We start from the raw sequence: 27,632 nt of genomic DNA on the forward strand, positions 1-27,632 counted from the left end.
GGCTTGTTGATGCACAATACCATCTGAGGCAACTGGCAAAGTACCTGGAGTGGTGCAGCAATTCCAATTAGGTTTTAACTGTTGCATTCAGACAATCACAGATTCTGCTCACTATCTCCATCTCCCTGACCCAAGCTCATTATGTAAATAAGTTCCCTTCAAGATGGATCAGGTCTCTGTATCCTTGTTTAGCTGAGTCACTGTCTGCCAAACCCAGACACTACCGAGCATTAACGGTTTGTGGTTTCACCACCAAAAGAGTCTTTTACCTGGGGAACTGAGCAGGCCATAAATATATCATTTAAAACAACTGGCATTTTTTATCAAACATATGGACAAATTCAGTGATAAATTTACACTGAAGAAATTCGTTCAAACGAAATATTTCTGAGATGTTTAAGACACATCTATTAGCATCAATGTATTTTTCAGAATTATAATGTTGATCAAGTGGACCAACGAGTTCCATATGACCCTGAAGCTGCCATAGCCTAGAGCAGATATAGCCCTGGTCAAAACCAGGTGACTGTGCATACTGTGCACACTACGGGCCTCCATCTGACTGTCTAAGAAGGGCAGGTACAGCAGGACAGATGCAATGGGGAGGTGCTCCATGGCCAAGGAAGTGTAGATGTGTGGAGAAGATATCTTGTGGGAGGAAGATGAAGGACTCTCCTTCTTCTTCTACAGAGACAAATATTTTTAAAAATAGCAATCCTCTGTATTGGCTTACAGAAATGATATTGGAATTTTATTCAGCCTTTTTATGTTAAAAGTTAGACTGCCCAAAATATTACAGTCACTGCATACAATAGACTAGGAAGATTGAGCTTCTTTAGGTCCTACCACAGGACATGTTTTTACAGATCCTGTTTATTTTTTTCTGTGTTTTTTGAATCTTGTCCATTTTTTCTTGACCTCCTTTAAATACTTCTCTTAATATTTTAACAGAGGAGAAACTGTCTTACTGTTTTTGGACTGTTCCTGCTCAGACAGCTTTAACAGCACCCAAACCCCTAAGCTGTATCTTCTCTGCAATTTTACCTACCACTGCTTGCAAGTGATGGTTTCCAAGACTTTTCCAAGATCCATACATTTTAAGGCAGACCTTTCACCTCTCATGAAGAGTCTGAGACACGTTTTTTTGGTGTCCATGTTGGCAGTGGGTGCAGAAGTAAACCATAAGAGGTGCAGAAAATCAATAGGGAAGGACAAGGTTTTGTACTAAAGCCTTCTTCATTCTCTGCCTGCTCCTCATACAGGAGAAAGACTGCCATAATGCAGAAGTCAGATTATGTTTTTCTTACCTGGCCATGGTTTCAGGGGAAAGTCCACCAATGCAGCAGCAAAATCCTTCCTCAAGTTTCTCTGGAGAATTACATCTTTTTATGGCCACAGTCTCACAGCTGACTCATGAAGGCATAATCAAGCCCTAAAGTGATTAAGCTACTTTGGCCTCTGTAAGGCAGCATAAAAGACAGATCCATTTCAGCACAATTCAGACAACACAAAGAAAAGTTTTTATTATCCTGATTAATTGAGTTTTATCATTTCTCTTTTATTTAAGTCCAATGCCTTGTATTCAATTTAATGAGAATGATTCTGTAAAGTATTAAAACACCCTATGACTATTAAAGGAACATTTATTGAGGTCTAATAAGAGACAAATCAACTTTTCATTTAAATGCCTCAAAAATAACACAGGCAATAAATGGCTGATTATATATTTAATGATACTGTAACTTATATTGTACCAACAGAAAAAGTTTTTGCATTTCCATTTTAACACTATTGCCTGTTTTATCATTAGGGGAAATGTTTATTATTATTCTAATTGGAAACAGCAAGTTAAAATCCATCTTCATTTAAAAGCAAATAATGCTGCTCAAATGTTTAATGTGTATATATAACTCTTGGGGATTTTTCTGGGAATGTGTATATTTGTTACAGTGGTCTGTTTCCAAGTGCGGATATAATAGGGGGCTGGAGAATGCCACTGAAGCCACTGCAGGACTCACTTCAGAAAAGGTTGTTCCAGTAGGAAAAGCATTATGACCCAAATTCTGACATCATACTTGTATGTACTGGCATGTACAGAAGAATTCACACACACACAAAAAAATAATAATTTCCAGTGGTAGAATTCAATTTTTCTCCTTAGTCCTGGAAAAGCTACATCTTGATTTTCAAAGTCACTTGTTTGGCAAGGTGAACTTTGAGACTGTCTTGTGTTTTCATTCTACTGTTCTTTTCTATGGATTTTTTTTTCCTTTCACCACTGTATAACTTTTTAAAACTTTGCCAGCATGACAAAGTCACAAAGTTGGTTATCTTGTTTGTTTGTTTGTTTGTTGTTGGTTTTTTTGCTAGTCTGCAAAAATTTGGAGAGACCAGGACAGACAACCTTCGAGATAAATCTCTATATTGCATTTAGTTCAGAAGAAAATAAATAAATGATTAAAATTATTTCAATCTCTTTCTCCCAAAAGAAAGGAATATCAGAAAGATTTCCAGGGGAAGTTGAAGTTTTAAAGGGAAACTTTTTATTTTGCAACTGAAAAAATAAATAAATAAATAAGGTACAAAACCTTTAAATAGCTGGCAGCAAAAACAACAACCAAAATGAGCACTTTTAAATCTTATTCTGTTTTCTTGACCTCCTTCAGGCATGAAATGACTGACTTATCTTATTTTAGAAGGTACAGGGCCAAATCTCTGTATTCTGATTCTAGTTCACTTTGTCCCTCTATAAGGTAGGTCATCAATTCCAATCCCCCGCAAAAAAAAAAATAAATAAAAAATTAAAAAAATTAGTGCACTGATCATGTTTTTCAGGCATCTCTTGATGAAACACTCCCTGGTATCTCATGACAGACTTCAGACTTTTAGGAAAAGGCCAAAGTCCACAAAGTCCACAGTATAGGAAGGGGAAATCAGTAAAGTACATGCCAGTTTCTTATGAAGCAGATCCCAGCGCAACTTCATGGCCATCACGGTGTTGCCCAAGACACAGGTGCATTGTCCAGCGCTGGGGTCCTTTTATGGAACCCAAAATTATGGACATTGCTCCTGGGAAAGGATTTCCAGCCTAGGTCTAAGGAATCTCTAAGCATTTTACCTTTGTATGAGTATAGTCTGAAATTACTTCATACATTTGTGCTTTATTTACAAAGATACTGATATGAACCACTCATTGTAAACAAGAGAGATATGACTGTCCATAGTGGTCTTCTCTGTGGTACCACAGTGGCAACATATCAACCTCTCACTGGTTCTGGTTGGTAATGCCTGCCCTTTGGATTTCTACAAAAGTTCAAAGTAGTTTTGGCAACTGGCTCTAAAAAGGGGTAGGCCACCATGAGTACGATTCACTGACAAACATTTTCTCTCCTAAAAACTGATTTAACTATAAAAGCAAAGGATAAGACAGTTATTGAACCAGTTAAATGATTAAAATTGGGAGCTGTGGATTTGATTCATCAGCAGGCATCAGCACTGAAATTAAAACTGCAAGAAGTCAAGGGCTTTACCTTTTATTTTTTGTAAAGCCCATGAGATGTTATTTACATTTGAGACAAAGATTAAAGGTGCCATGAAATTTACTGTCCCTGCATTTAGCTGGGGAGCACAGCAGAAGGGAGTCATGGAGCTCTTGCTTCCATTCCTGACACCCTGTTAGCTTGCTAGCATGAAATACATTCAGACAGTGCAGCAATATTTGTAAAGCTTATGGGGAAGGATATTAAATCATTCTGTTGTTTATTCAGTGAAGCTTAAGCACATCACTGTTGAGGTTATTCTGTCTCTGGCTTACATATCTTGACTTACCTACCACCCTTCCTTTGCAAAGCATCTATCTCATACGAGACTTGCATTTACCTTCGTGCTGAAAGAGCTTTGTACCATTTCACTGTTCAGCACTGTAAATTATTCAATTCGCAGCTGAGATTCAAACCTATAAAAGCAGAGATTTGTAGTTTTCTATGTATGTTCCAGAAAGACATATTTAGAGAATCTGGGGAGAATAAACAGGCAGTGATCCGTATGACTCCTGCTCCCCTGGTGATCATATTTTTTTTGCTGCCCCCTTCCATCCTGTCCTGTTTTGTGTCTGTCATCCACCTGTTGCATCCACTTTGCCAAACAGATAGAAAACTTACAGGTTCAAAAAAGTTTTTTTTGTCTTTTGTTGCACATCTATAAGCATACTGGATCCTTATCTTTGAGACAAGTTCCTGCAGGCCTTTGCAATGGGAATATTAGAGCTGTGCAAGGACAGATGCAACTTCAGCAGAGAGACTGAGGATTTAGTCTCATAAACAAGTTACTTACAGCATCAGCTTGTACAGATACATTTGCTAAAGAAGGAGAGCAGATATATTATTATCCTCTCCTAAACATGGTCAAACTTTCAGCAATTACTGTTGATATAGAGTACCTGGTATCTGAGCAACAACGTGAGCCATTTTAAAAACTCCTGATCACCAAAGGAATAGAAGACTCAGCACTTCCTTAGCTTTAAAAAAAATAAAAATAAAAATAAAAATAAAAAAGAGAGAGAGAAGGAAAAGAGAAAGAGAGAGAGGAGACAGAGGGGGAGAGAGATTTCTTTCAGAGGTCACAAGCTGAATGCTTTAGTGCTTTGAAAATAATACATCTGAGTGCTTGTCTGTTTCAGACCTTTCAAACAACTGCCATACCTTACTTCAGAATAATTCTCTTTTCCGCACAGAGCATTACAATAAAACTAAAATGCAATCAACAGGAAGAGAGATAGCATGTAATACAAAAGATGGTATATCATGATACATGATACACTGGAGTAAATTCACATATTAATTTAAATGTGTTTCCCATTTGTGTCTGGTTTGGGTGTGCTTCTGTATCCAATTATTTGCTAATGTTGTCAAGCTTTCCAGACCTGATATACCCTGTATTGATGAGATGACAGAAACACCATCCCTTGCTTGATTTCAGATAACCACATCCACTTCTCATAAAACACATAATGAACTAAAGAGGGAATACTTTTTAATTAAAGTTGGCTGAAATTAATCAATTTTTTGTCTTTGCAGGGTGCTCCTGGTTCTGCTCTCATTTCCTTACTTGCTCAGAGAAAAGCTGTTTAAATGCTCTCCTTTGCAGGCTGTTAAATGAATAACAGGCAAAATGGCTGAGGAGAGATAAATTAATATAAAAGACAACACAGGGCAGCATGAGAAAAGATGAGGTATTTGTTATTTGCTGAGATATGCTTCCCACTGGAGGAAGTTTTTGGAGCAGTGCTACAAGCCCTAGATATGGGTGGACAGTGAGCAACCTCAGATGTGTCTGAGAGAGCTGGTGGGCTGGATTCAGAGGATGCCATGAAAAGAATGACCAGAGTTTAGGTCTTCAGCCAAAGAGGCTGGCTGTTGTGTTAAAGGCTTCCTTTTGGCAATGTCTGTGAGATGTGACACCACCCTTGAAGAGATACCATGAACAAGCACAATGTCTCTTAAAATTGCACTGCACAATCACAGCAGAGAGCGAATTTCGAAGTGTCAGATCTGGGCAGGTGCCAGCTCAGCTAATGACAGGAGCATTGAAATCCCATGGAAATTATGGGAGCAAAAAATGAATTTGGAATATGCAATAAATGAAACATAGAGAGCAGGGAAAGAAACAGAGAGGTTTGTCTTCATTACTCGTACATGATCTAGCCCTGGAAAAAGAAGGCCAGGGGATGCTGAACAGAGACACTGAGACCACCCTGCAGGCACTGGAAGGGGAAGGAGGAATCGACTGTCTCATCTATGGTCAAAAGCAGAACTCCCCTTTCTGAAGCTCAGCCAGTACCTACACTCTGTATGTGCTACAGGGGCTGCAGCTAGTTCAGGGGCTGCATGAGGCAAACACACCATAGCAGTAGATGATATGGGAAGGGTGGTCTGTCCTGGCTGTTACATGGCTAGAGGGCTGTGGCAGTGCCCTACTGGAAATCAAAACCAAAGATCAAATACAGGCCTGAGAGACCAATATCATTCTCCAAACCTACTACTTTCATTGTTATTTTTGTGTTTTATAGCCTAGCACATCACAGCTTTTTTTTTTTTTTCTTTTTTTTTTTTCCTTTGCGATGTTCTGCAGAATATCTTCTCCCTTTCATCTTATTTGGTAGATTTTTCCCTGGTTGTTTCAGACCTTTTATTCCCTGAAACACAGCTTAGGGCTACCTTGTTTTCTCCTGTTAAGGTGCCATCATGAACCTTCTTGCTGCATCATGGCTTGATCTCACTCTGACAACTCTTGAGAACAAAGCACTGCTTTAACTGTGAGTTCAAGCTCCAGGGATCCACACCCATGGAGTTCAATTAAACACACAAATATTGCACCTTTCTGTGGAGGAAAGGACAGGATGAGAAGCTGCTAAGTGGGAGGGACAAAGAGTGCCATGAGCTGGGGTGGGGTATGTCATACCCCTCTGTAATTCTACTGTAAATTGAGCCTCTGAGCTTTGTCAGAGCATGAAATAAATTTAATGCTGGATGGAGCAGAACAACTCCAGGGGTAACCATGGCATAAAGAGATACAGCAGAGCAAAGCAGAATAGAATAGAATAGAACAGAACAGAACAGATTATTGTATTCCCAAAAGAAAAGTATAATAAATAAACAAATAAGAACAGAGGAGGCAAATACCTCACGCCCAAGTTACACATAAACACAGGTGTTTCTGTGTGTGTGTGTTTTCCTCTTTTTCTTGTCTTTGCCAAGGCAACATTCCCCTTTTCCCTTGTCAGCAGGGACAATCCCCTTTGGCCTTCAGAGCAGAAGAGAACACAAGCCTTTAGCTAAAAGCTGCACCTCTTCTGCTCCCTAAACCAAATGCACTACCCACCAAAGTCTGTTCTCAATAAGAAGCACTTCACCATCTACCCCTCCATCCAGAAGGAACATGCAGGGTATTTTGCTCCTGTGCTCCCTTGCTCACTGTTTTCCTCACAGCAGAGGAAAGAGAGGAGAAGCCTGTTAATTGCACTGCAGGAGCCCGAATCTCCTCACTCCAAACCATGACCCCAGGGTCTCTAGTTTCTGAAAGGGATCATTCTGTATGCTTTTTGATCTGACTTTCTTCTAAGCCAGCTGAATCCCTTCATTATATGCAGTTTTTCAGGATGGGAAGGACTCCCTGGGTGAAGACTTCATGAGAAGGTTTTTGTTAACAATATTTTCTGACTACTAGGACTCTAATGCAAAATAAAGGATAGGTTTGTTAAAGCATGGGATTAGGTAACAATCATGCACAATCACCTTAGACTCTTATGCACAGGCAATGCACTGGCATGCAAATCTGTCCTGGAATTTTATCCTGGCATTTTATCCTTGTTCAGCCTTAGAACATATTGCTGTTCTGTACAATATGACTATTAGCTTCTCTTTTTAACATGAAGAACATGGTACAGAAGAGTTAAAGTGAGAGCCTTGAGCAGAAGATCCCCCAGCCTGATCTGTATAATGCAGTATTGTGGCTTATTTCCTGTTCAAAGGAGAAGAAAACTGACAGCACTCTGTGAGGGGCAGGATCTTTCTCATAGTAGTCAGTGGCCAGCACTGCCAAAACGGTAGTTCCCACGGGACCAAATGGCTACCTTGAAGAGCATCTTTTCCCTCAGGCTTCTAACTACTGAAAAGCACAACACTGGCTCTGCCTGGCCAGGAAGGATACATGCCCACTTTGCTGTGGACTGTCAAAAACATCACACATATTTTGTTTCTGAATTCACAGCTTTGAGAGAGAAAGACCTTTATCTACGGGCAAACACATAGCACGTTTTTGAGCACTCAGTCATGACATAACATCCGTCCATGAAAAGAGCTTGAGGGGTCAGTTTTATTTTTTCTTTTCTTAACCTAAAGTGAACTTGGTCCATCTGTCCTGCTGACAGGTTCACTGAGGGGAGATGTCCATGGCCTTTCAGCTGGGTTTCACACACTCACTTGAGAATCTGTCCATGAATAAGATTTTTGTCTCTTGGGCCAAAGGTTCTCAGTGCTTTAATTGAAGATAGCACAGAGATTCTCTCATGTCTATTATCATTGGGAAGGCCTGGGCCTTCTTTTCCTGTAAGTGTTGAATTTTTCTATGGAATGACCAATTCCAGCTAGATCCATTGCTATTTTCTAACTGCTCAAAATCCTGCCTGTAATTTTCATTGAGGAGAGAGAACTTTTATCCCTCTCTTCTCATTCAGTGCCACTATATTGTTTCAAACAGCTGCCAGGTTTCCCCCAAAGGTGTCTGTGTTTCAGGGTATGGAGGACCATCATTTCATGACCTTTATATTTTCAATACCTAAAATGCTGAATGTCAGTACAATATACAGCAATTAAGCACTGCAAGCGGCAGACACTTAAGCAGGCGTGGATATCGTTTTCTTGTTTCCACCAAAATATTCTTCTTTGGCTTATAATGAACAGGTCCGTGATGATCTACTGCCACAAGCTTGCATGTGGTTTTATGCCCAGTTTTTTAACAGATGTCACTACCCAATTGATGAACACTACATTAACAAGGACATCCACAATATCTTAGCAAGGAAGCTAAGGCTTTTTTCCTGATCCGACGTTGATGTCAGATTTTAGAATTTTTAGTCCCAGGGAACCCAGTGTATGAATGGGTGCAAAGATGTACTACTCAACATGACAGAAAGAGAATCCTCTACAGCCCAAATTCAGTAATTGTGTCTTTCTACCATCAGCCTGCTTCCATGTCCAGCAAATGTGTGTGATGACCAACGCCCCATATCACACTGCCTCTTTCCTGCTTGAGAGTACAAATAGATCTCAGTTCACTGTGGAGAGATACAGCAGCAGCAAATCTCCTCCTGGCTTCTCCTTTCAGTTCCAGGAATAGAAAAGACCCTTAGGCAAAGGAGACAACCAAGGCCTTTATTGCAAGTGATACCATTCAAGCTTTCTGCAGGGAGCCAAACTGATATAATGATTACACTGAAGAGCACCTCAAAGAAAGAGGATGGAATAATTTAAGAGAAATGAAGACTGAGGGTAGTAGCTGACACTTATAGCCCACAGAACAGAAGGCACAAATACAGTAAATTACCTGTAAGATGTCTCTTCTTCCTAGAATGGATGACTTCTAAGACACTGGCAATACAATGAAATAAATGAAAGATTCTTCCTTTCTGTCATTAGAGGGCTGAGTAATAATTTACATGGTTCCTTGTACAGCAATACTTCAGTCAATATTTATAGGACAAAGCAGTAAAGCAGCTTCAAATTTGTTCCCTATTTGATAATAAATAAAGATGAAATTCAGATTTCTAGTTGCCTTTAAAACTGCCTAATCTTCTACTTTTATGTGATTTCAGCCTGAATAATTTAGTACCATAAGAATCTTGCCCCAAACATATGAGGTCTCAAAACATATGGAGGGGAAATTTGAGAAACAAAAGAGGCTTTGCTGTGTAGTGTAAATGCAGGTGGCACATCCAGACATTTTACCAAGACAGATCAAAATTCTGGGATAAATCTTACTTCATATCCCTGTTACTGACTATGATATAATTAATAAGAAGGTGTTAATTACAGTTGCTACTTTGGTAAAAGTTTCCAGCCTTTCATTTTTTTCTAAGTGTTTTGCTCTACACTGCATTCAGCAGTTTCAAGAAAACCCATGACTCTTTTTGCTTTTCTTCTCAGTTAGGATTAAAATCATTCCTGCAGCCCAAACACATGGGTAACACTTGGATATGATAGCCATGCCTATGGGAATAGAAGAGAATAGAGTTCCTGTATTTTCTTTCAACAGTAATACCTCTTTCCTGATCTTCCATTAAGTTTTATGCTCACTACTCCAAATTTATGCTTTTCAGTCACTGACTAAATCTGTAATTGTGAGTGTGCTTAACTGTTGGAATAAAACAGAAGTTCATCAGTGCTGAAAGGTGTCTTTAGCAGCAGTTATGTTCTAATATACCGCATTGTTTCCTTCATCATTATAGGCTATCCAGCATTCAAGTCAGGTCCTCCAGCTCTTCCTGCTCTGCTCGTGACACCCCAGTAAGTGAACCACAAGCAATCTCAGTACACCCTCCCTCTCCCCAAATCACTTATTAAATCACATTTTATTCCTCTGAAGTGAGTAAAGCTGGTCACATCCTTACAAAAGGCTGTTTTATGTTACTATTTTACTGACAGAAATAGATAAATCCATTCTATTTCTTTTCTGAAATTAAAATTCAATTGAAAACTAAGGGAAAGACTCAAACATAAATGAAGTTACCTGAACCAACAAACTGAAATGTCCATGTCAGTAAAAGTTAGCAACCCTTCTTGAAAAGGTTGAAGTTGGACAAACTGCAGATAAATCCTGCAGAGCTGGCACATGCAGAACAGGACAGGATCCGAGCACTGTAATCCAAATCAATCTTGATTTACAGGAGCTGCATATGAGGCCATGAGGCATCAGCCCATCACATCACAACAGTGTGGTTTTCCATCTCACCAGCTGTGCCACTGACCTTTGGACCACACATGTCATCACATTATCTGACCGACCACATTATCAATCACTACAATAATAATTGAAGTGTAGTAGTCAGCGATATTCTCCCTGACTTTATTTAGATTCATTGCTGGTGGATCCATATGACCTAGGGTCTCCTTCTCAAGCGAACATATTGCTGACATTATGTTGTGTGTTTTTGTGTTTTTTTGTGTGTTTTTTTTTTTAAATTATTATTATTTAATCCATAGTTTGACTAACATATGAATTTCTCTCAAAAACACTCCAAAAAAGGCCAGAAAATGAAGCTTTTAGCCTTGGTCTATTTAAGGTAGTTAGTTCCCTCTGGGTAGATAATAGACGATTAAAACTCCCCAGCATGAGTTAACCTTTACCGAAGCAGCGGGCACATAGCAGGCTTCATCAGGAAGCAGCTGTAGCAACAAGGTTATAGACACCCTCCTCTGTGCAGCCAGTCCCCACTCTGCACCATGATGAATGGTCTGTTTGAACTGAGAGTCTGTGGCTCCAGCATCTGAGCTGCTCAGGTACCATCTGGACCTCAACGACACCAGCCCAGAGGGAAGGGCTGATTTGTTAGTCAATGTCTTCACATCTTTAAATACTTCCTCCCACTCTCCAAACTGATAACGTGGGCTTCATACGTTAATTTATTTCTCTAAGAACTAACCATTTTTCAAAACCCTATATTTCCACCTGTTTGACAGAGTAACACTGACAGCAAAGAGCACAGAAATGGAAACAATATATAGCTTAATCCAAAGAGTATCAGTATTAATATAAAAATATCTGTAAGTTCCATCAGCTCTGGCTCAGGCCTGAGGGGGAAGGGGTTCTGGTTGCTACATGCTGTTTTCAAACTGTCTCCTATGGCAAAAACAGGACTGTGCTATGGTATCTAAAGAAAGGCAGTAAGAAGATTAGTATGCATGCTGTTTAGGATTGGGAGGACTTGACTGCATCTGCAGATATGGAAGAGAGGAAATTCTAATACACCTAAAATAAGGTTAAACAAGGCAGCTCCAGTCCACAATAGCAAATGGAGTTAGGATCTAGCATTGGTGGGTGGCAGCATGCATAAATATGTTCTCCCTGCTGCATTGAAATATGCACTCAGCAGTCATCTAAAATGTGAAGAAACAGGTTCTGCTCTCAGCTCTGCCCCAGCATCTGATGTGTGACATTTGGGCTCCTGGGCCTCAATTCTCCTCCACAAAGAGAACCTTCATAATATGTTTTCGTATCTGGTCTCTTTAGGCTGGCAGCTCTTTAGGACCAAAACTTCTTCTGACTTTGGAATATAAAAGTATTTTTTACTCAGGACACAGCATTGTTAGAGGTTTCTAGGCAACATTATAGCACAGATAATAACTTATAATAGTAATATTTGATTAAAGAAAAATGTTGGATAACTTTCTCACTCCCTACTGGCTGGCTGCAAGTCCAATGCAAGACACTTTCTGAAGATTAGGAGCAAAATCTAAGCAGATAATCCTCCATTTATGCTTTCACTTTCTCACTTGTGCGAACTCTAATCCTTCATCAGGACTGGGTCATGGTGTATTGATGAATACTTGTATAGTCATCAGTAAGTGCCCACAACATGGTACTCAAGAAAGGGGCTGCAACATCATTATTGCACTCAATCAATTTCAGGAGCCATTAGACTGCAGACAGCTCCCATACTCTGCTATCAGGATTGTAATGATACCTCTGGTTTTGCTTTTCAGCTATCATTTTGGTAATGAATAAATGCTCATGGAAGCATTCTACTTTACAGACAGGTGTTGAGACAGAATGGAGACTGTAGTGCAAGGAGGCTCTAGAAAGTTATGAGAAAATGCATTTTGCTTACACGGTAGGGCTCTTTAGGGGTTTTAATTACGAAAAGGAACTGCAAGTCAAATTTATTCTCTAAGAGAAACATCCCTTGCTTCCTATATATGGGCCAATTACAGAAATTCTGGTATATCAAATACTCAGCTGAACAAGAAATAGGTAGATGGGTGGTTCAAGGGATGAAAGAAATGAGAAAAAGACTGAGAGGAAGTGAGTAACCCTGGTGTTCATTGTTACCAGCAACTCCCAAGACCGACACTTGATAAGCTGTGGTCTGTCTTGTTAAAAAACACCAAGCACAGCCTCCAACACACACAGCTCGATGACCCACATCCTGTGTATGTATCTTTCCAAAGCTGTTAGAACTGAATGCTGTTTGTCAGCATTTCTGGAAGCAGGGGAAATATTTCTAAGGGGAACGAGGTTGCTCTGGTTTTGTTTCTTTTTCAGCTGCAAGGAAGAAGGTGTAATTGAAATCATTTTGTTAGCAGGACTTGGAAGGGACAGAGAAAAGATGCAAATGCCTTTTGTACACAAATAGTTTTGTGCAGTAAAGGGCAGAGCTCAGCAGATCAGAGTCTACCCTGACTCCGCCACAGATTTTCCAGGTGACCAGCGCAAGTCCTTCCCTTTCCTTGTCCTGCAGTGAGAAGGCTGCTAAATTTGAGGTTATCTTGGGTAATAAATCCAGTCTTCAGATTACTTACTTGAGGAAATGTGGAGCCTGAGGAGCAGGCTGTGAAATGGAAGTAGTGCTGTGTTTTTTCTATCCTCTTGTCTCCTCAGACTTCTACATTTTTGAAAACCATTACACTCTTTATCCGTATTTTTAAAGCATCTGGAGTTTTGGAGTGGCGTATAGTAAAACACGATAGATGGGTACTGACGTCTATTTATAATGCACTTGTCATTTACATGGCAAGATGCTATTGTTTTTGTGCTTACAATGTCTTCAGCTCAGAGAATCAGCTACTGCTGTTTGCAGAAAATCTTGTTGAATAATGTAGCGGCAGTGGGAGCACAACACTGATATCCTGTCCCTGGTTGTACCAATCCAATCCTTTTCAGCATCCCTAATAAATAAATAAACAAAGAAATCCTAACTGCGATGCTCACATTAATTGGGACCAAAATGTATACTCTAGTCAACAAACATGTGCAGGTGGCTTGCTTGTCAGCTTCTCGTCCAAGCTGTGAAAATTTCAAGGTTAAGGTTCCCTCAAGATACAATGAACACTTTAAACACAGGCAATAAGAAATGAATGGTGGTTCTGTAATGACTTCCAAAAATACCCCACTTCTGTAAGGCAGGGATCAGCACTCAGAGAAAAGGGCACATCTCAGTCCCATCACCCATGGGGCCAAAGTCCAGCAAGTCTGGATCAGGCTGGGGTTGAATCACTTTGGGTTGTAGGATTCAGGATCTTTTGGCAATGGGAATGTCTAGAAAGAAAATCCTGCTCTGACTCAGCTCAGATGAGGGCTCGAAATGCTAACCTTGGTAGGGAGCTCCACCTCCTCATGGGGACGGAGCAGGTCTGGTGCTGAGCCTTTATCCTGCCAGGTCCCCCTGGATGCAGAGGAGAAGCTATCACACAGCCACCAGCACAGAAGATGTGGCTGCACTACAGGGAGCCTGTGTTCATAACACCCAGCAGATGGGCACGGTTCTGCCAGATCCCACTCCTTCCATCAAAGAGGGGAAAGGCTGGGTCTTAATGGTCCAAGTCAGGAGATTGCTTAGCATTTTACTGTAGAAGAATAAATATTCTCATCTGGTAAAAAAAGGGGGTCTCACTTCTTTCTGGCAATATGGTGATCACTGCGATTTCTGTAAGCTAGAGAATTTCACTGGGCATTTGAAACTGGTAATTAACCATTTATTATTGGAAGGGGGGAAAAAGAGGTAGAGCAAATTGAATCTTAACAACGTTCATTGTCTCAGCACCAAACACAATTACAACTGCTTTAACGGACACCTTCAATTTTCACCATCATTAAATACAGACATATTTCAACCACTTATTGAATAAAGCTTCAAATGAGACCTTTATTTTAGAAAAAGGCTCCTCCAGTGCCAGAGCTGTGTTCACCCGGGGAGCAGATTTACCCACCCAGGCTGCAGTTCACTGCAGGGCCCTGAGGCAAAGCCATAACAGCTGGAGTCAATTAGTCCCTGCTTGATTTCAAATTCAGGATGCTATGCCTATTTGGGGTTACTCAACTGTTCCCTTTCCCAAAGAGGCAGATCTGGGCCTTAAATAAACTTCCTATGTGTCTGCCAAAATATGGACCCTCCTACATCATGCCATATGAGAGTGGAAAACCTAAGGTGTATAGGGATCGCTTTCTAACAAGTTTTCTTGTTTTTTTTTTTTTTTTTTTTTAACAGATTTAAAAGACTAAGAGGATGCCCTCTTTAATGTCATGACACCATCAGCGTCAGGGTGACATTGCGACCTTCCCCACTTCATGAGCACATGAGCCAAACTCAGTGGATCATCCACTGAATCTCAAGCCCCAGGGAGCCATGGGCTGGTGCAGAGCTGCACAGAGCAAGGCAGGTGAGCCAGACCTGGCCACAGGGGCAGCAAGGGGGGAACCTCTTCCTGCCTGAGACTGGACATGTCTAACAAATTCCTAAGATCAAAGCCAACTCCTGGTAAATTCCTTTGCAGTCAGGGCAACAACGCTTATTGAACCAAAACCTAAAAATTTATACCGTTATTCTCACTTCTGTATGTCTTGCTTTGGCACAGCAGTCACACTCTTGCTGAACATGTGCACGTGCGAGTCTATCTCTATTCAGTTAAGCACCCACTTAACTTTGAACATGAGCTTTAAATGCTTTTAAGGTTGTTGGGCATCCAGAGGATGTGCTTGAAATTAAATATGTGATAAAGTATTTTACTAAGGCCATAAAACAACCTAAAATGAAAGAATGAAAGTATGCAAAAAAAAAAAATAAGTGCAGTGGAGCAAATAATAACAATAATAGCAAAAAAAAAATCCACTAGTTACTGCTATGCTGAATTGAAACATACTGTGATGTCCTTAACACAGAATTTAGATGGTTCTCTGGCAAAGTTATCCCTAGACACACAGGTCTTTCACTTCTCCACTGTTCTGTGTGTTTATCTCAAATATTCCTGCCACTCCACGTAAGAATCCAACTCATCTCATTGTGATCTAGGAAGAACCTGCTATACTCATGCAGTCTCATTTTGGAGAACACAGGGGCTCTTACAAAGCTGAGCCAGCATGTGAGAACCTGCATTCAAGCCTTGGCCTTTCTGCTGGAAACATTGGAAAAGCTCCACATTGTCCCCTGCCTCCATTTACCCTTACACTTCTGATAAGTACAAACTCAATCAGGAGCATAGCTGATCAGTGTGCTCAATTTGTCTGCTGTGCAGTGGAGGTCAATGCAGAGACATCTAAACTTGCCCATGACCAGAATAGCTGCATTAATTAAGAGGCTGATTGGTGAAACTAATTACCACCAATAAGTCACAAGGCAGAGATTGTTGATTCTAGCATAATGCTACTCTTATGCAGCTCTGCTGCTTCCAGATAGCTCTACGGCTGCCAGCTCCTCACGTGCTGCCCCACGCTCGTGCATGTTCCCCAGTGAGAGCCCTTCCGGGTGGCCCATTTTCACCATCCCTCATTCTTCATCCCCTTTTCTCAATGTACCAGTACCAGCAATATTTTTGCATCTATTTTGAAACTGATCTCTAATGAACTGCAACGTTTTTATCCTCCCGTTATGTTCACCAGCAGTAGACTCCAGAGAGTGCAAAGACAAGCCCCAGGTCCCTCACATTGCCTTTTCCTCTGCATAGGAGATTAATTCAGGTCAGATCCCAATTTCCCTAGCAGACTGTTGAGCTGAGATCTGAGACTGCAGGTTAAGTCCACTGATATGTATTTCCAGGACATATTTTACACTCCTGTTGCCTTTTTGATAGGAGGATTGACAATTTCACAGATTCTTTCACTTCCATCTGTCTCAGCCTCTCTCTCCTCATTACCCCCTGCAAAGAAGTAAATGAATTTGAGGCAGGGAGGGTCTTCACCGGTCAAATGCACTTAAAATGCTGGAGCCTCCTCAGCAGTTGACAAGTTTGCACTGCTACAAACTTGTCTGGATGCCTTGTGACACCTCCCAGCAGGAGAGCCATTGGTCTTCAGCAGCAAGATTGACCTTGGAAAAGTCCACGCTGACCTCCCACTGTGTGAAATACAGCAGAGACGCAGGGGATCCTGCCATGCAAGTAAACAAAGGTCAAATTCAATTCAATTTGTGTGATTGCTGCAACAAACAGCAGAAAGAGCCTTGTTGAGCTTGGAGTGCAGTTCCTGAACAATCCACTGGGCAAAACAAATAGATTTTATTTTTTTCCAAATGGGTGCCAATCAACAGATGCTCAAAACATTGTTATTACTGATTAGTATTTATTTGAGCGTAAAGAGATTTTTCTTGTAAAGTTTTTGGGTAGGAAGGGGGAAAAATAAGCAGGAGACCTGCAGTAAAGTTTAGTTTCCAAAGCCATACATTACTTTGAGATGAAATACTGTGGCCAAAATAGAAATTCAGTACTCATGCTAGGAGACTTTCCTCAAAAATGCAGCTTTTCAAGCACAGAAAATAATAATAATAATAATAATCCCTCAATATCTGAAGAACAGTATGTAGTTTGAGGCAGCTGGGTGTGCCCTAAAAACACACAAAATTCTCATTTTTTTAGAGGTTGAGACCAGTAAATTGACAATGATGCATGACCCAGCCCCACTGTCTTCCTTCATTCTGGGAATGTGGGAAAAGCACTAAGACCAAAAGCCACTTCTTTTCCTCAGAACAAACGTTGGAGAATGGTATGGATCATTTTGCATCCCTCTGAGGCATGCAAAATGTTACCCGCTGTCTTGTAAGTTAGCAAGAATAGGCTGTCTTTCCTTAATTTTGGTTTGATTAGTACAACGTTTTGGGAGAGTTTCTCTGGAATTCAGCCTTGGGAAGATTTACAACTTACTCTCAGTAAATATTGTGAATTATAATAAAATAATATAAATTATAATAAAATAATTGCATAGGAAGCTGCTGAGGTGTGATCTAAGTGGAACTATTGAGAGGTGCAAAACTCTTTGAAAAAGTAGCTCTTTGGGTCAAGCATCAGTCCAGTCACATTCAATTCTATATTAATGACCTGGATGAACAAGTAGTTGTGCTACTTATTAAATTTGCAGAGTGATATCAGGCTGGAAGGGGCTGCTAGCACTTTGGAGGAATGGATCACTGTCAAAATGGTCTTGAAATTAGTGGAGGAATAGAGGGGGAAAAATAATTCAAAGTCATAGAAAAATTCTGCCTTTTTTAGGAGCAGTCACAATAGGATCTGCAGGTTAGGAAGGATCACAAAACTAAATCTGATAATGTTATATAGGAAAGTAAACTTTATTTTGAGATAAATATATAAGGGAAAGGTCACAAGAAAGACAAAAATACTGGATAATCCTTCCTTTCTAGAGTGAACTAGCAAAGGATAGTGTGCAACAGCCGGTCTGGAACAATGTATTTAAAAGGAAAAAAAAAAAAACATGAACTGAGTGAAGAAACAGCAAATGAGATCAAAAGAACAATCGGTGGTCTGGAAAATATACGCTCCGTGGAAAATCTCAAAGAAGAGAGTTTTCCAAGTCAAACTAGAAGTGAAGGGAGTCGCAAAAATCTTCAAATAAATAAATGTTGCATAAAGAACAAAAGATTTTTGGCTTAGATTGTGACAAGCATGATTTCAGGGCTCAGTTCAGTTATATAGACATAGATGTTTGAAGCCATTTCAGATGTTTCGGGGCATGTGATACATTTCTACAAGGCTTTCTACAAGGCGACAGATGTGACGCAGGACCTACAGGAGACAAGAACTTTCTGGAGACAGAGTTAATAGATTTCAGGGGATGCGAGGTAGCAGAGGACAGCGATGTTGAAACAGTAAGACTGAGCTTTGGAAGAGTTTTTCTCGGTGGTGAGGACAGTGAGGCTTTGGGATACAGAGCTGTGGAGCCACAATTTCAGTTAGGTTTTAGAAACAAAGTCCCCATCTATTAAACATGGCTCAAGCTAAGCTGATCAGCCTTTGAGCACACTACCAATTAGATGACTTCTCAAAGTCCTTGCCAGCCAAAGTGAAAGTCCTTAATTCAGCCTGGATTCTCTCTCTCTCTGACCTATTGAGTAGGATTTACAGGTAAACCTGTAGAGCTTGTGCCAGCAAAGCCTTCTAGAGGAGCGTCTGGTATGAAAAACAAGCTGTGAACTCTGGACCCCACAGAGTATTTCCAGTCTCTGTGTTGTTGCTGTTGCAGGCAGATTGTCAGGGACGAAACACCTTTAGCAATTATTAGTACCAGGCATGGCTGCAGTCCACAGGAACGGGGCTCTGCAGTGCAGCTATTTCCCCCACAGCCAAGGTATTCACTCAGTGTGACTAAGCAGGGCTGTGAGGAGGGGTTGCACAGTGCCATGCACAGCTGGCTTGAGGGGGACACTGTAAATGTGTTCCTTACTCATTTGGATGGCTGCAGTTAGAGGACGGCAAACCAATGTGTAGAGGGAGGGAACCTCTCAGTTTCCTGTCAGCTAAGGATACATACAGGGAGTAGAAGCATGAACAGGGCACAACAAAACCCTTAATAATCTATGTAATATTTGAAGGAATATTTGCCTTCAGATAGAATATATATATATATTAAAAAAAAAAAGTGGAAAGTTCACTTTGTGGAGGAAGAAGACTCCACCTTAAACTGCCATCACTTTTGCTGTAATAGGACTATGTTCTCTTCTCTGCCTTCTTATAATTCTGACCAAAAAGTTGGTGAGAAAAGGAAAAAGGAAGAGTTTGTTTGAACCACAGTGCAGCCATCTATGAAATTCTGGAGGTACACCATTTTTTTGCGATCTGTGAAGTTCTCAGTGCACTAGTCATAAAAGCAAGGGATGAGTTCCTGGCCAGCAATGAGGGCTGGGAAGCACAACGGCAGCTTCACCAGGAAACATCAGAGAGGAGGAGTAACACAGTGTGCAGGGACTGTTCAGCATATGGTTACAAACAACAGTTGCTGATGGCTTTAAAATAAAAATAAAAAAATAAAAAAAAATCAGCTTCTCAGCAGAGACAGCAACATATTTCCTTTAAAAACAAAAGCATACTGTTTGTCTCATTTCTCTCCAACTGCTAGGAGCCTCGTGGCATGCACAACTCCTGGGGCCATGCTTGGCACCTCATAACTGTCCTGCTTGCTGAGCAAAACCTGCCTGCCACCCTGGGGAGCAGTTTCCATGTTGTGCAGATGGAAATCAGGAGCCACATCCCCGAAGAAAATCAAAGTGCTGAAATGGAGGCAGAAATTCAGCACTGTGCAATCCCTCAGAGGCTGCCTTTGGGGAATAACAAACCTTTCATTGGCCCCTGCAAAGAGGAGAATGTAAACTCCACCTTTGCAGATGCAGCAAATATTTCTCAAGAAGCAAATCTTACAAAATATCAGAATATAAGGCCATTGCATCAGGATCTAAACAGTTCCAGCATGCCCACCTCTGTCTCTGTAGAGAAATGACTTAATTTTTCCTCTGTTTCTTCACTGCCCAATTTGTGCATAAAACCCCTCCGGCAACTCTGTTTCTAAGATATTATTTAGTAACTGTGGCATGAAATGTTGAGAGGAAAAGTACCTAGATTGGCTAAAGTAGCATCTAAGATTGAAAACGCATCTAGATCTTGTGTATATTTAATGTTTCAAGCAGAAATGCAGCCTCCATGCTTCGATTTAAAGACAGAAAAGCTCAAATCTTTCCAATACTGTGGGAGGGAGATCATAGGACAAAAAATAAGAGTTGAGGAGACTATCAAGACTATCATAACCACTTAATTATCTGCTAGATCAGCCACTGTAGCAGAGCTGGATTTATCTAGGAGACAAATGGGATTTCAAGTTTCCATCTTACAGTTTTATGGTTCTCATCGTGAAATAAAAAAAGTAAAATAACTCAAAGTAAAATACTAGAATAGGTTTCATATGACGGGTGGTTTCTCCTCTTTCTCTCACTATTTTCACTTTTCTCAACCCTCTCTCCTATTTAATGGCAGCTCAAAGCTTTCCAAACCTTTTCAGGTTTGAAATCAAAACTAAAAACCATTGCAGAAACAATTTGTGCATTATGAAGTGGCTTCCTTTACATAGGAAATACAAGAAAGCTGGAGGAAAGATCAGAGCACCTGAATTTCTGACCCAGTTGCAGACAGTGCAAGGTTGTTCTCTGGTTGTACTTCTCACCGGATGACCCACATGTGAGATGTCACCTGCTGCCCCTGTGGAGGGAATATGCAATCCTTTAAAGAAGAGTAGGGAGAGTCCTGCTCATCCTATAAATTATCCTTTCTGCCTCCCTGAATATTTTGACCATTGAACTGTTATTTTCCTCTGTGCTATAATAGCTCTGCTCTTCTCAGACGCAGTAGCTTTAGCAATAACTCACACAATCTTTCTTAGGGGGCTCATTTCTGCCTGGCACCTCTTGTGATGGCCTTGAAAAGTAATATGGTAATATTGGTGCACTCATTTGTTATATGCCCATTTGTGACCCTTCTAAGCCAAAGGCTACAGATTGCTCCTGTGAAGGAAGCCTTGAGTTTTTTTGTGCAGATGCAGCAGATGCAAAAAGAAGAGACTGCCTCACATTTCAAATATGCAGATTGGAGCTTGTGATGAACCAAGGGTATGAGAAGTATACAGACCAATTTCAGGATTACATGGTTGGGCATCAGGGTTAGCAACAAGTTGGAGAATTCTGTTCAATGCAAAAATTTCTTCCCAGTGTAACGTAGAATATGTAGATATTTAGTTTTTGTAACTAAATGAGTCAAATTAATGACTTGGCTTTCTCCTTAAACCAATATCTGTCTTTCAAATCCATTCCCTAACCTGCTATTTTAAAAAGTGAATGCACGAATAGAGCTGTTTTTCTGGTTTTTTTCCTTTTTTTCAATTCTGAAAAACTATATTGTGCAGCATTAATGTTTTTCTCCCCTTCCTCACTCTGCTTCTAAATAACCCAATCTGTTGAAGAGCAACTGAAACAGAAAATTGCTGCACATGATGAACAAAAAGTCTATGTAGTCCTATATCCTGCCTCCTTGCCTCAGATCAAAAGCAGATTTCTAAAGGAGAGGATATGTGATAATAGTTCCTTCAAGGAATCTTCCATCCTCCAGCAATGTGCAGTTCAATGCCTTGTACTGAATCATTTGCATTGGAGAAGGGTGTCATTTTCTGCATTTTCCCCTGATATTCCTTGTTGGAATTGTCTTCTTTGTCTTTCACACAAACCACCTTTCTCTTTCTTCATTCTTTGTTGTGACCCTCACTTGAGAAGGAAAATTAGCTTGGTTAAAAATACTTTGGACAGACTTAAGAAAACAACTGAAAATTCTCAAAAGATATTCCAGAGATTGGATGAATATTTCCTTCATGCTTTGTCATACTCTTACTCAGCACAAACTCCCTTGTCTTTCAGTACTCTTGGTACTTCAGACTGGACAAGAAAACTAGAAACATCTTCACTGCCTTGTTATAATTGAATACATTGAATTTTAATACTTTGAAGAACTCTATCTGATCGCCCAACTGTTCACAGTCATTATTTCTATCAACTCCCACACAATATTCTAAACCTCTCATTTCAAAATGGTTAAGAAATGACTTGTGGCCAAGACATGGCTAAGCAAGGGATAATGCTGGTAATTTAGGAAAAGTCTACTCACCAATGTAGCAGCAAAGTTTGAGCTTCAAATAATTAACAAATGACAGAATATGCTGAAATGCATAGGATGCTTCAAACTCCCATGAGCTCATTCTCAGCTGGAAGCAAGCCTGTTTCTAGCAAAATGTGCTTTAGTACATGAATTTCTGAATTTCATATTTATAGGAGTGCATTTGTGACAGAACCCTGAATGCACAGGGACAGGCAGTAGTTAAAGAATAACTGAGCTTCACTTCATGCTCTTGGATATATTTTGGAGCTGGCTGGGGCAGATGAACAATTTTGACAAACATGAGGATTCTGTAAGCCAGTGTCAGGAGGTATGAGCACGAGAAGCAAACGATGGCCATTAATGGCCATTAACAGCCACTGGCTGTTAAACTGTAAATGAGCTTGAATACAGTTATCTAAAATTAATATATTTCCTTTTTTTCCAAAAGTACAAAAGGTTTCTGTGCCTGAATAAAAGAAGGGACACTGTTGCTGTCAGAGGAAGTGTTATCTGTGGAGAAGGTCTTTACCTCATCTTCACTTTGCATTAATCAAGCAGCTTCTATAGTGACTTTGGGAGAGGTTAGTGGTACAGCTTACTCACTACAGAGAGACAGCAAGGTAAAGGGGATTCTGGTGGGGGGAAAAAAAAACACATTTGCATGGACTGAAAGAATATTCAGGTTTTGTAGGTTTTTGCATTGTTATTCTTTGCAATATACAAAAAGTCAAAGCATTTCAGTAGCTTTTTTTCGTGAAGAGTTTCTATGTTCCATGTCAATGCAAGCTGATTTTTGAAATTTCTCTTAATATAAATCTTCAAAGTATGTCTAAAGAAAAAAAAAATCAAACACTGAAATATCAGACTATCATAAACTCTTTTATTAAATGTTTACTTCTGACTGCTTTTTTAAATTTTTTTTAGAATTGAAATAACTCTCCTATTGTACATTTTTGGTGGGGCTGTAGGGGCAATGATCTTTTTTCCTCTCTGGCTACCAATTCAAAAATTTAAACTGTTCTAAAGTAAGGGTATTTGGCCCTTTCCCCTGGAAAGTTTTGAAATGATAGCTGCAACCTTGAACATGCGTTGTGGTGAGATTCAGTGCCAAGGGGGACTCGTTTTGGGGTGACAGTAATTCAGGCAGGTCTCTTTAGTGCCCTCCATGGCTGTCTGGGAAGCATACAACTGCATTCAAAATGCTGTAGTTGTGTCTGGTTTTGTTCAGGACTGGCTACATGAAACGCGTTGCCAACACAGCATGACCGATTGGTGGAGGTTATGCACTCACACAGTGGAAGGTCCAGACCTGGATTATCTGAAGGCCTCCCACATCTGAGATGTCTGAATTCATAATTCTGCATCTGAATCTCCTTTTCTTTTCTTCCTCCTGCTGATGTGCCTGACACAGGGGAACACAAAAATAAATGTTCCTGAGAGACCAGACTACAGCGTCCTCTGTGTCTACTACAAAGGAACATATGGTTTTATTCTACACCTTACAATGTGCACCACACTTTCAGTCTGCTTTCACAGACTCTGGCTAACTTTTTGAAGAGTTCTATAAGAAAAAACTTTTAATCTTTTTCCTTTATTACTGAAGAAATAGTGAAGCTGCAAAAAAAGCCAGTGAATTCAAACATAAGGCAAAGGCATTGTCCATCTAGACCCAGATGCTGCCGGGACTTTCTGACTAGCGTCTGACTGTGGGTACTTCAGTGTGTTGTTGCCACACTGTGTCCCTCTGTATCCTGCATTTACCACTACTCCTTTCTGCTGGTCTGCATGTCACCATGAAGGTCTGTCCTCCCCTAGTCCTTTTTGTCTACTGTTGTAAGAACCGTGCTTGTGGAGAGCAATTTTCAAGGAGGGGCCTTTCTTTACACACACAGCTTTTCTGCAGTTCCTGCTGGGTAAAATAACACATCCACAAGACAAGGTGTACCCTGCAGCCATTTAGAAATTCTCTTCACACAAACCAAAGGAGAGTTAAGTTCTTATTCTTTCTGTAGGCTTTGCCACAAATCAGTAGAGGCAGTTATTGCTGCCTGACAGGGCAATTGAATGAAGAGATTTTCAGAGGTGGTACTATAAAGGACTTTGACCATTGATATAAACTACTCCTTAATAGCTTTTTTGTGAGTTCCCTTGTGAAGAATATGCGGTCTCATGCTACAACCAAAAGTCAGCAAGTGGTTCATCTTCTGCTTCAATTCTCCTGGTAAACACAACTAAAGAAAGAAATATGGCAGAATAATGAAGTAAGGGATCTAAGGGATGTTTAAGAGAGGACCTGGAATGTCAAACTAGCTCAGATACAAAGATAAGGAGCAGTGATACTGAAATCATTCATGTGATCAAGGATTCGACAAGCCAGTGGACATATTTGGACCTATAAAAACTTGTCTATGAACTGTGCTGCAGACATGCTGTGTTTTGAGGGTCATGATGGCATTTGCTATAGTCAGAGTAATCAAAAAGACTGTGGGATGGTTACCTGAGAAAGGATGAACAAAATTAGACTTGCTCTTTTGATACGTCTCTGTTTGCCTGCAAGGGATCATTATAGCCTCTTCTGTCTAAAAAACAATAGTGTTTATGGATTCCTGTTATCAGTCTGAAGGCCCATAGATCTGGTAGGGGGTCTCCCTACCAGAATAAATTCTGAAAGTACCAGTTGACTTCATCCAAATTTGACAGAGGAGTAGGGCTCTCAAATGGCCACCCTCAAGTTCCATGAAAACCTGCAGCTATGAAAAGAGAAGAGCATAGGGGTATCCTCAATGGCAAAAATGCTGCTAGATAAACAAGTCCTTTCCGAGACACCAGCAGGCTCAGCCACGAGTCACAAAGCTGTGCAAATGAGATTTCCTTCATTGTGCTGCTCTCAGCAATATTTGTTTATCTAAATAAGCACATGTGATATGTGCTGTAGGAGACTTGGGGCTGGGTGACATTCATGAGCAATCAGCTTCTCAATGAAGCTGGGGTGTATGGGCCTGTGATTAAGGTGGACAATCACGGAACAGAAAGTGAAATTTCATCATCATGTCAGCTGCGTGCTCACAGGGTGAGACAGGCACTTCATTTTCTCCTCTCTGTTCTGTCTCTGTATCCAGAAAATGGACACAGTCATTCATGCAGAAAGAAGAATTTGCAATAAATGATGTATTTGACTTTGGTCCTTCTGACTTACAAAATTCTTGTGAGGAGACCACAGTTTTCATTTTTGTATGGATTTAGTGTGTATCCTCAGGCACACCTCCTTTGCTCACCCTCTCACCTTCCAATAGTCCCTACAAAGGAAAAGAATACGGGCAAAATGTTTTACTGAGAATGATCTGAGCAACTAAAATCAAGCCCATCTACTGCCCATGATCAACCAGTGGCATTCCGCAGACAGAGAGAGGTAGCTTTGGACAATAAATAAATATATAAATAGTTAAAACATGAGGTTCTATATGTAACTTCAGCAAGCCTGTTCAGAGATTTGTTCACATGTTGCCATGAGCTACTTAATTAAATTTCAGTTAATAACCAAGACTGGTGACATAAATACTTCTTCCAATTGTTATTTAATTAATTTTACATTAGCATTACGTGTCAATTAAATGCTTAACACCATCTCTTAATTTACCATATTAATAAGCAATATGCACATAATTAGGCTGAATATGAAACCTCAGACCCATCTAGCATTCTGGAAAGGTAGTCTGTCCAAGAAGAAGCAGTTGCTGGATTACTTTGTATTTGATTTCTCTTTTTCAAATCAACTCTAGGATCAAATTATCTGGTGATTCCATGCCATGTCGTCAATATAAATATGCCGACAAAGAAAATCATGTTCTGATCTTATATTCAGCTATTTAAGAAATATTTCGAAATTTAAAGAACAGATCTTCGTTGTGCTTTCATTCTTCAAGTAAATATGGCATCTACTTCTGTGCTGTAGTAAGCAACGTGCACTCAGTAAGTTTTAGACTGGAAATGAACCTGAGGTTGAGGAAAATCAGCTGTAACAGAGGAGCCAGACTTCCTCCATTAACTGATCATTTGGTCAGCTTGGTTCCCTTTGCCCCTTTGCCCCCATCAAGCATTTGAAGGGGCAGATGAGACTTGGTTGCTCCATATCTTGACTTTTAGCATTACATTACTATTGCTTTTGCCAGACGGTACTAAAGCTGTGCTTATTTCATTTGCTTTCCTAGAAAAGTTTCTTCCTGAAAGCAGCAGACTCCAACTGCCAGAGCAAAGGAGGTGGGATATAAGAAAACACCTCCACAAATCAAGCAGCTGAGTAATCCCAGTGTGCCAGGCAACATGAACACTGGCTGCTCCAGAGCAGGGAAGAAGTCTAAATTTTAATGGTAATGAAGGTGGGCAGAGAAGAATAAATACTGTCAGAGTCTGCTAATTATGAAGAGAGATGGATGGCTGCTGTAAATCAGTGTGCTGTGGGGAGAGAGTCTTCAGACAGATTAAGTTATTATTCATACTGGGGCCATTCAAATAAATCAATGGAAATTCCATCAGCAGCAGGTTCCATTTTTGTTTCACTTACTGATTTATGGGTTATGCCTTTGGTCTTTTTCTTAGAATCCCCTTCTGCTTTATTCCTAACAGGTATATATAATCTAATCTGAAGCCACCAGATACTTTTTTGAACAATAAAACACACACATATATATATTTATAAACATCCCAGTAACATGAGAATTCACAGAACAAGCTGGGTTTCTTTATCTTTTCTTTCTTTTTATCTTTTTATCTTTTTTTAATCCTTTCAGAGTATTTACTGAATTTCACTTTGCTTACATTACCCACCAGAAAAGCAAGGATTAAAATAGTGATTTCCTCCATGTCGCTTAGCCTGGTCTTCCAAGGAAATGGTATCAACGTAGTCACTTCATGTGTCTCAGCAGATTTTTTCACCCATTTCAACCAACTTTGGAGAAGGATAAATGTCTCAGGGACATGGAGTTCCTAGTGTAATGAAAACAAGCACTTGGGTAGAAGACACCAAGTGCCCCTATCAGGAAAATATAGTGGATCCAGATCAGATATATTATTAATAGGGAAGAACCTAAGTGAGAAACAGGCAGGAACCCAGGTCCTGAGATCTGCCACTTATATTTCCTTGTCTATTTAGATGACAAATTCTTTCTAGTGATGGCTATCTTTCTGTGTTGAAGTAGAACATCTCCTGTACCATGAAAGTGTGTAGGCACTGCAGTGGGAGAAACATTAAATAATCCACAACATGGAGTCAGGAAGCCCAAAAAATATTGCATTGCATATTTAACTTTTGTTTTACTTTATAAAGTACCCCAGCAGCAATGTCTCAAGTTCTAAAAATAGATAATGATGTGAAGTCTTGGGGAGTCATTATATTTACCAGATTTTCTAGTGATGCAGATGCAAGGGAAAAAGCCTGGCTTGTATAGTCAACAG

General features: G+C 40.2%; 1 protein-coding gene across 1 annotated transcript in view; it reads right to left on the bottom strand.

Annotated features, from left to right (window-relative positions):
* The window catches only part of LOC308198431 (uncharacterized protein), a 115,619-nt gene that overhangs the window by 57,217 nt on the left and 30,770 nt on the right, over positions 1 to 27,632 (bottom strand). Inside the window, exon 5 of the mRNA XM_080600813.1 lies at positions 1,308 to 27,164. The gene's annotated coding sequence lies outside the window, so the exon portion shown is untranslated. The remainder of the gene's footprint in view (positions 1 to 1,307; positions 27,165 to 27,632) is intronic.

Source organism: Anser brachyrhynchus (genome assembly GCF_964034855.1).
Source record: "Anser brachyrhynchus genome assembly, chromosome: 7".
NCBI lineage: Eukaryota > Metazoa > Chordata > Aves > Anseriformes > Anatidae > Anser > Anser brachyrhynchus.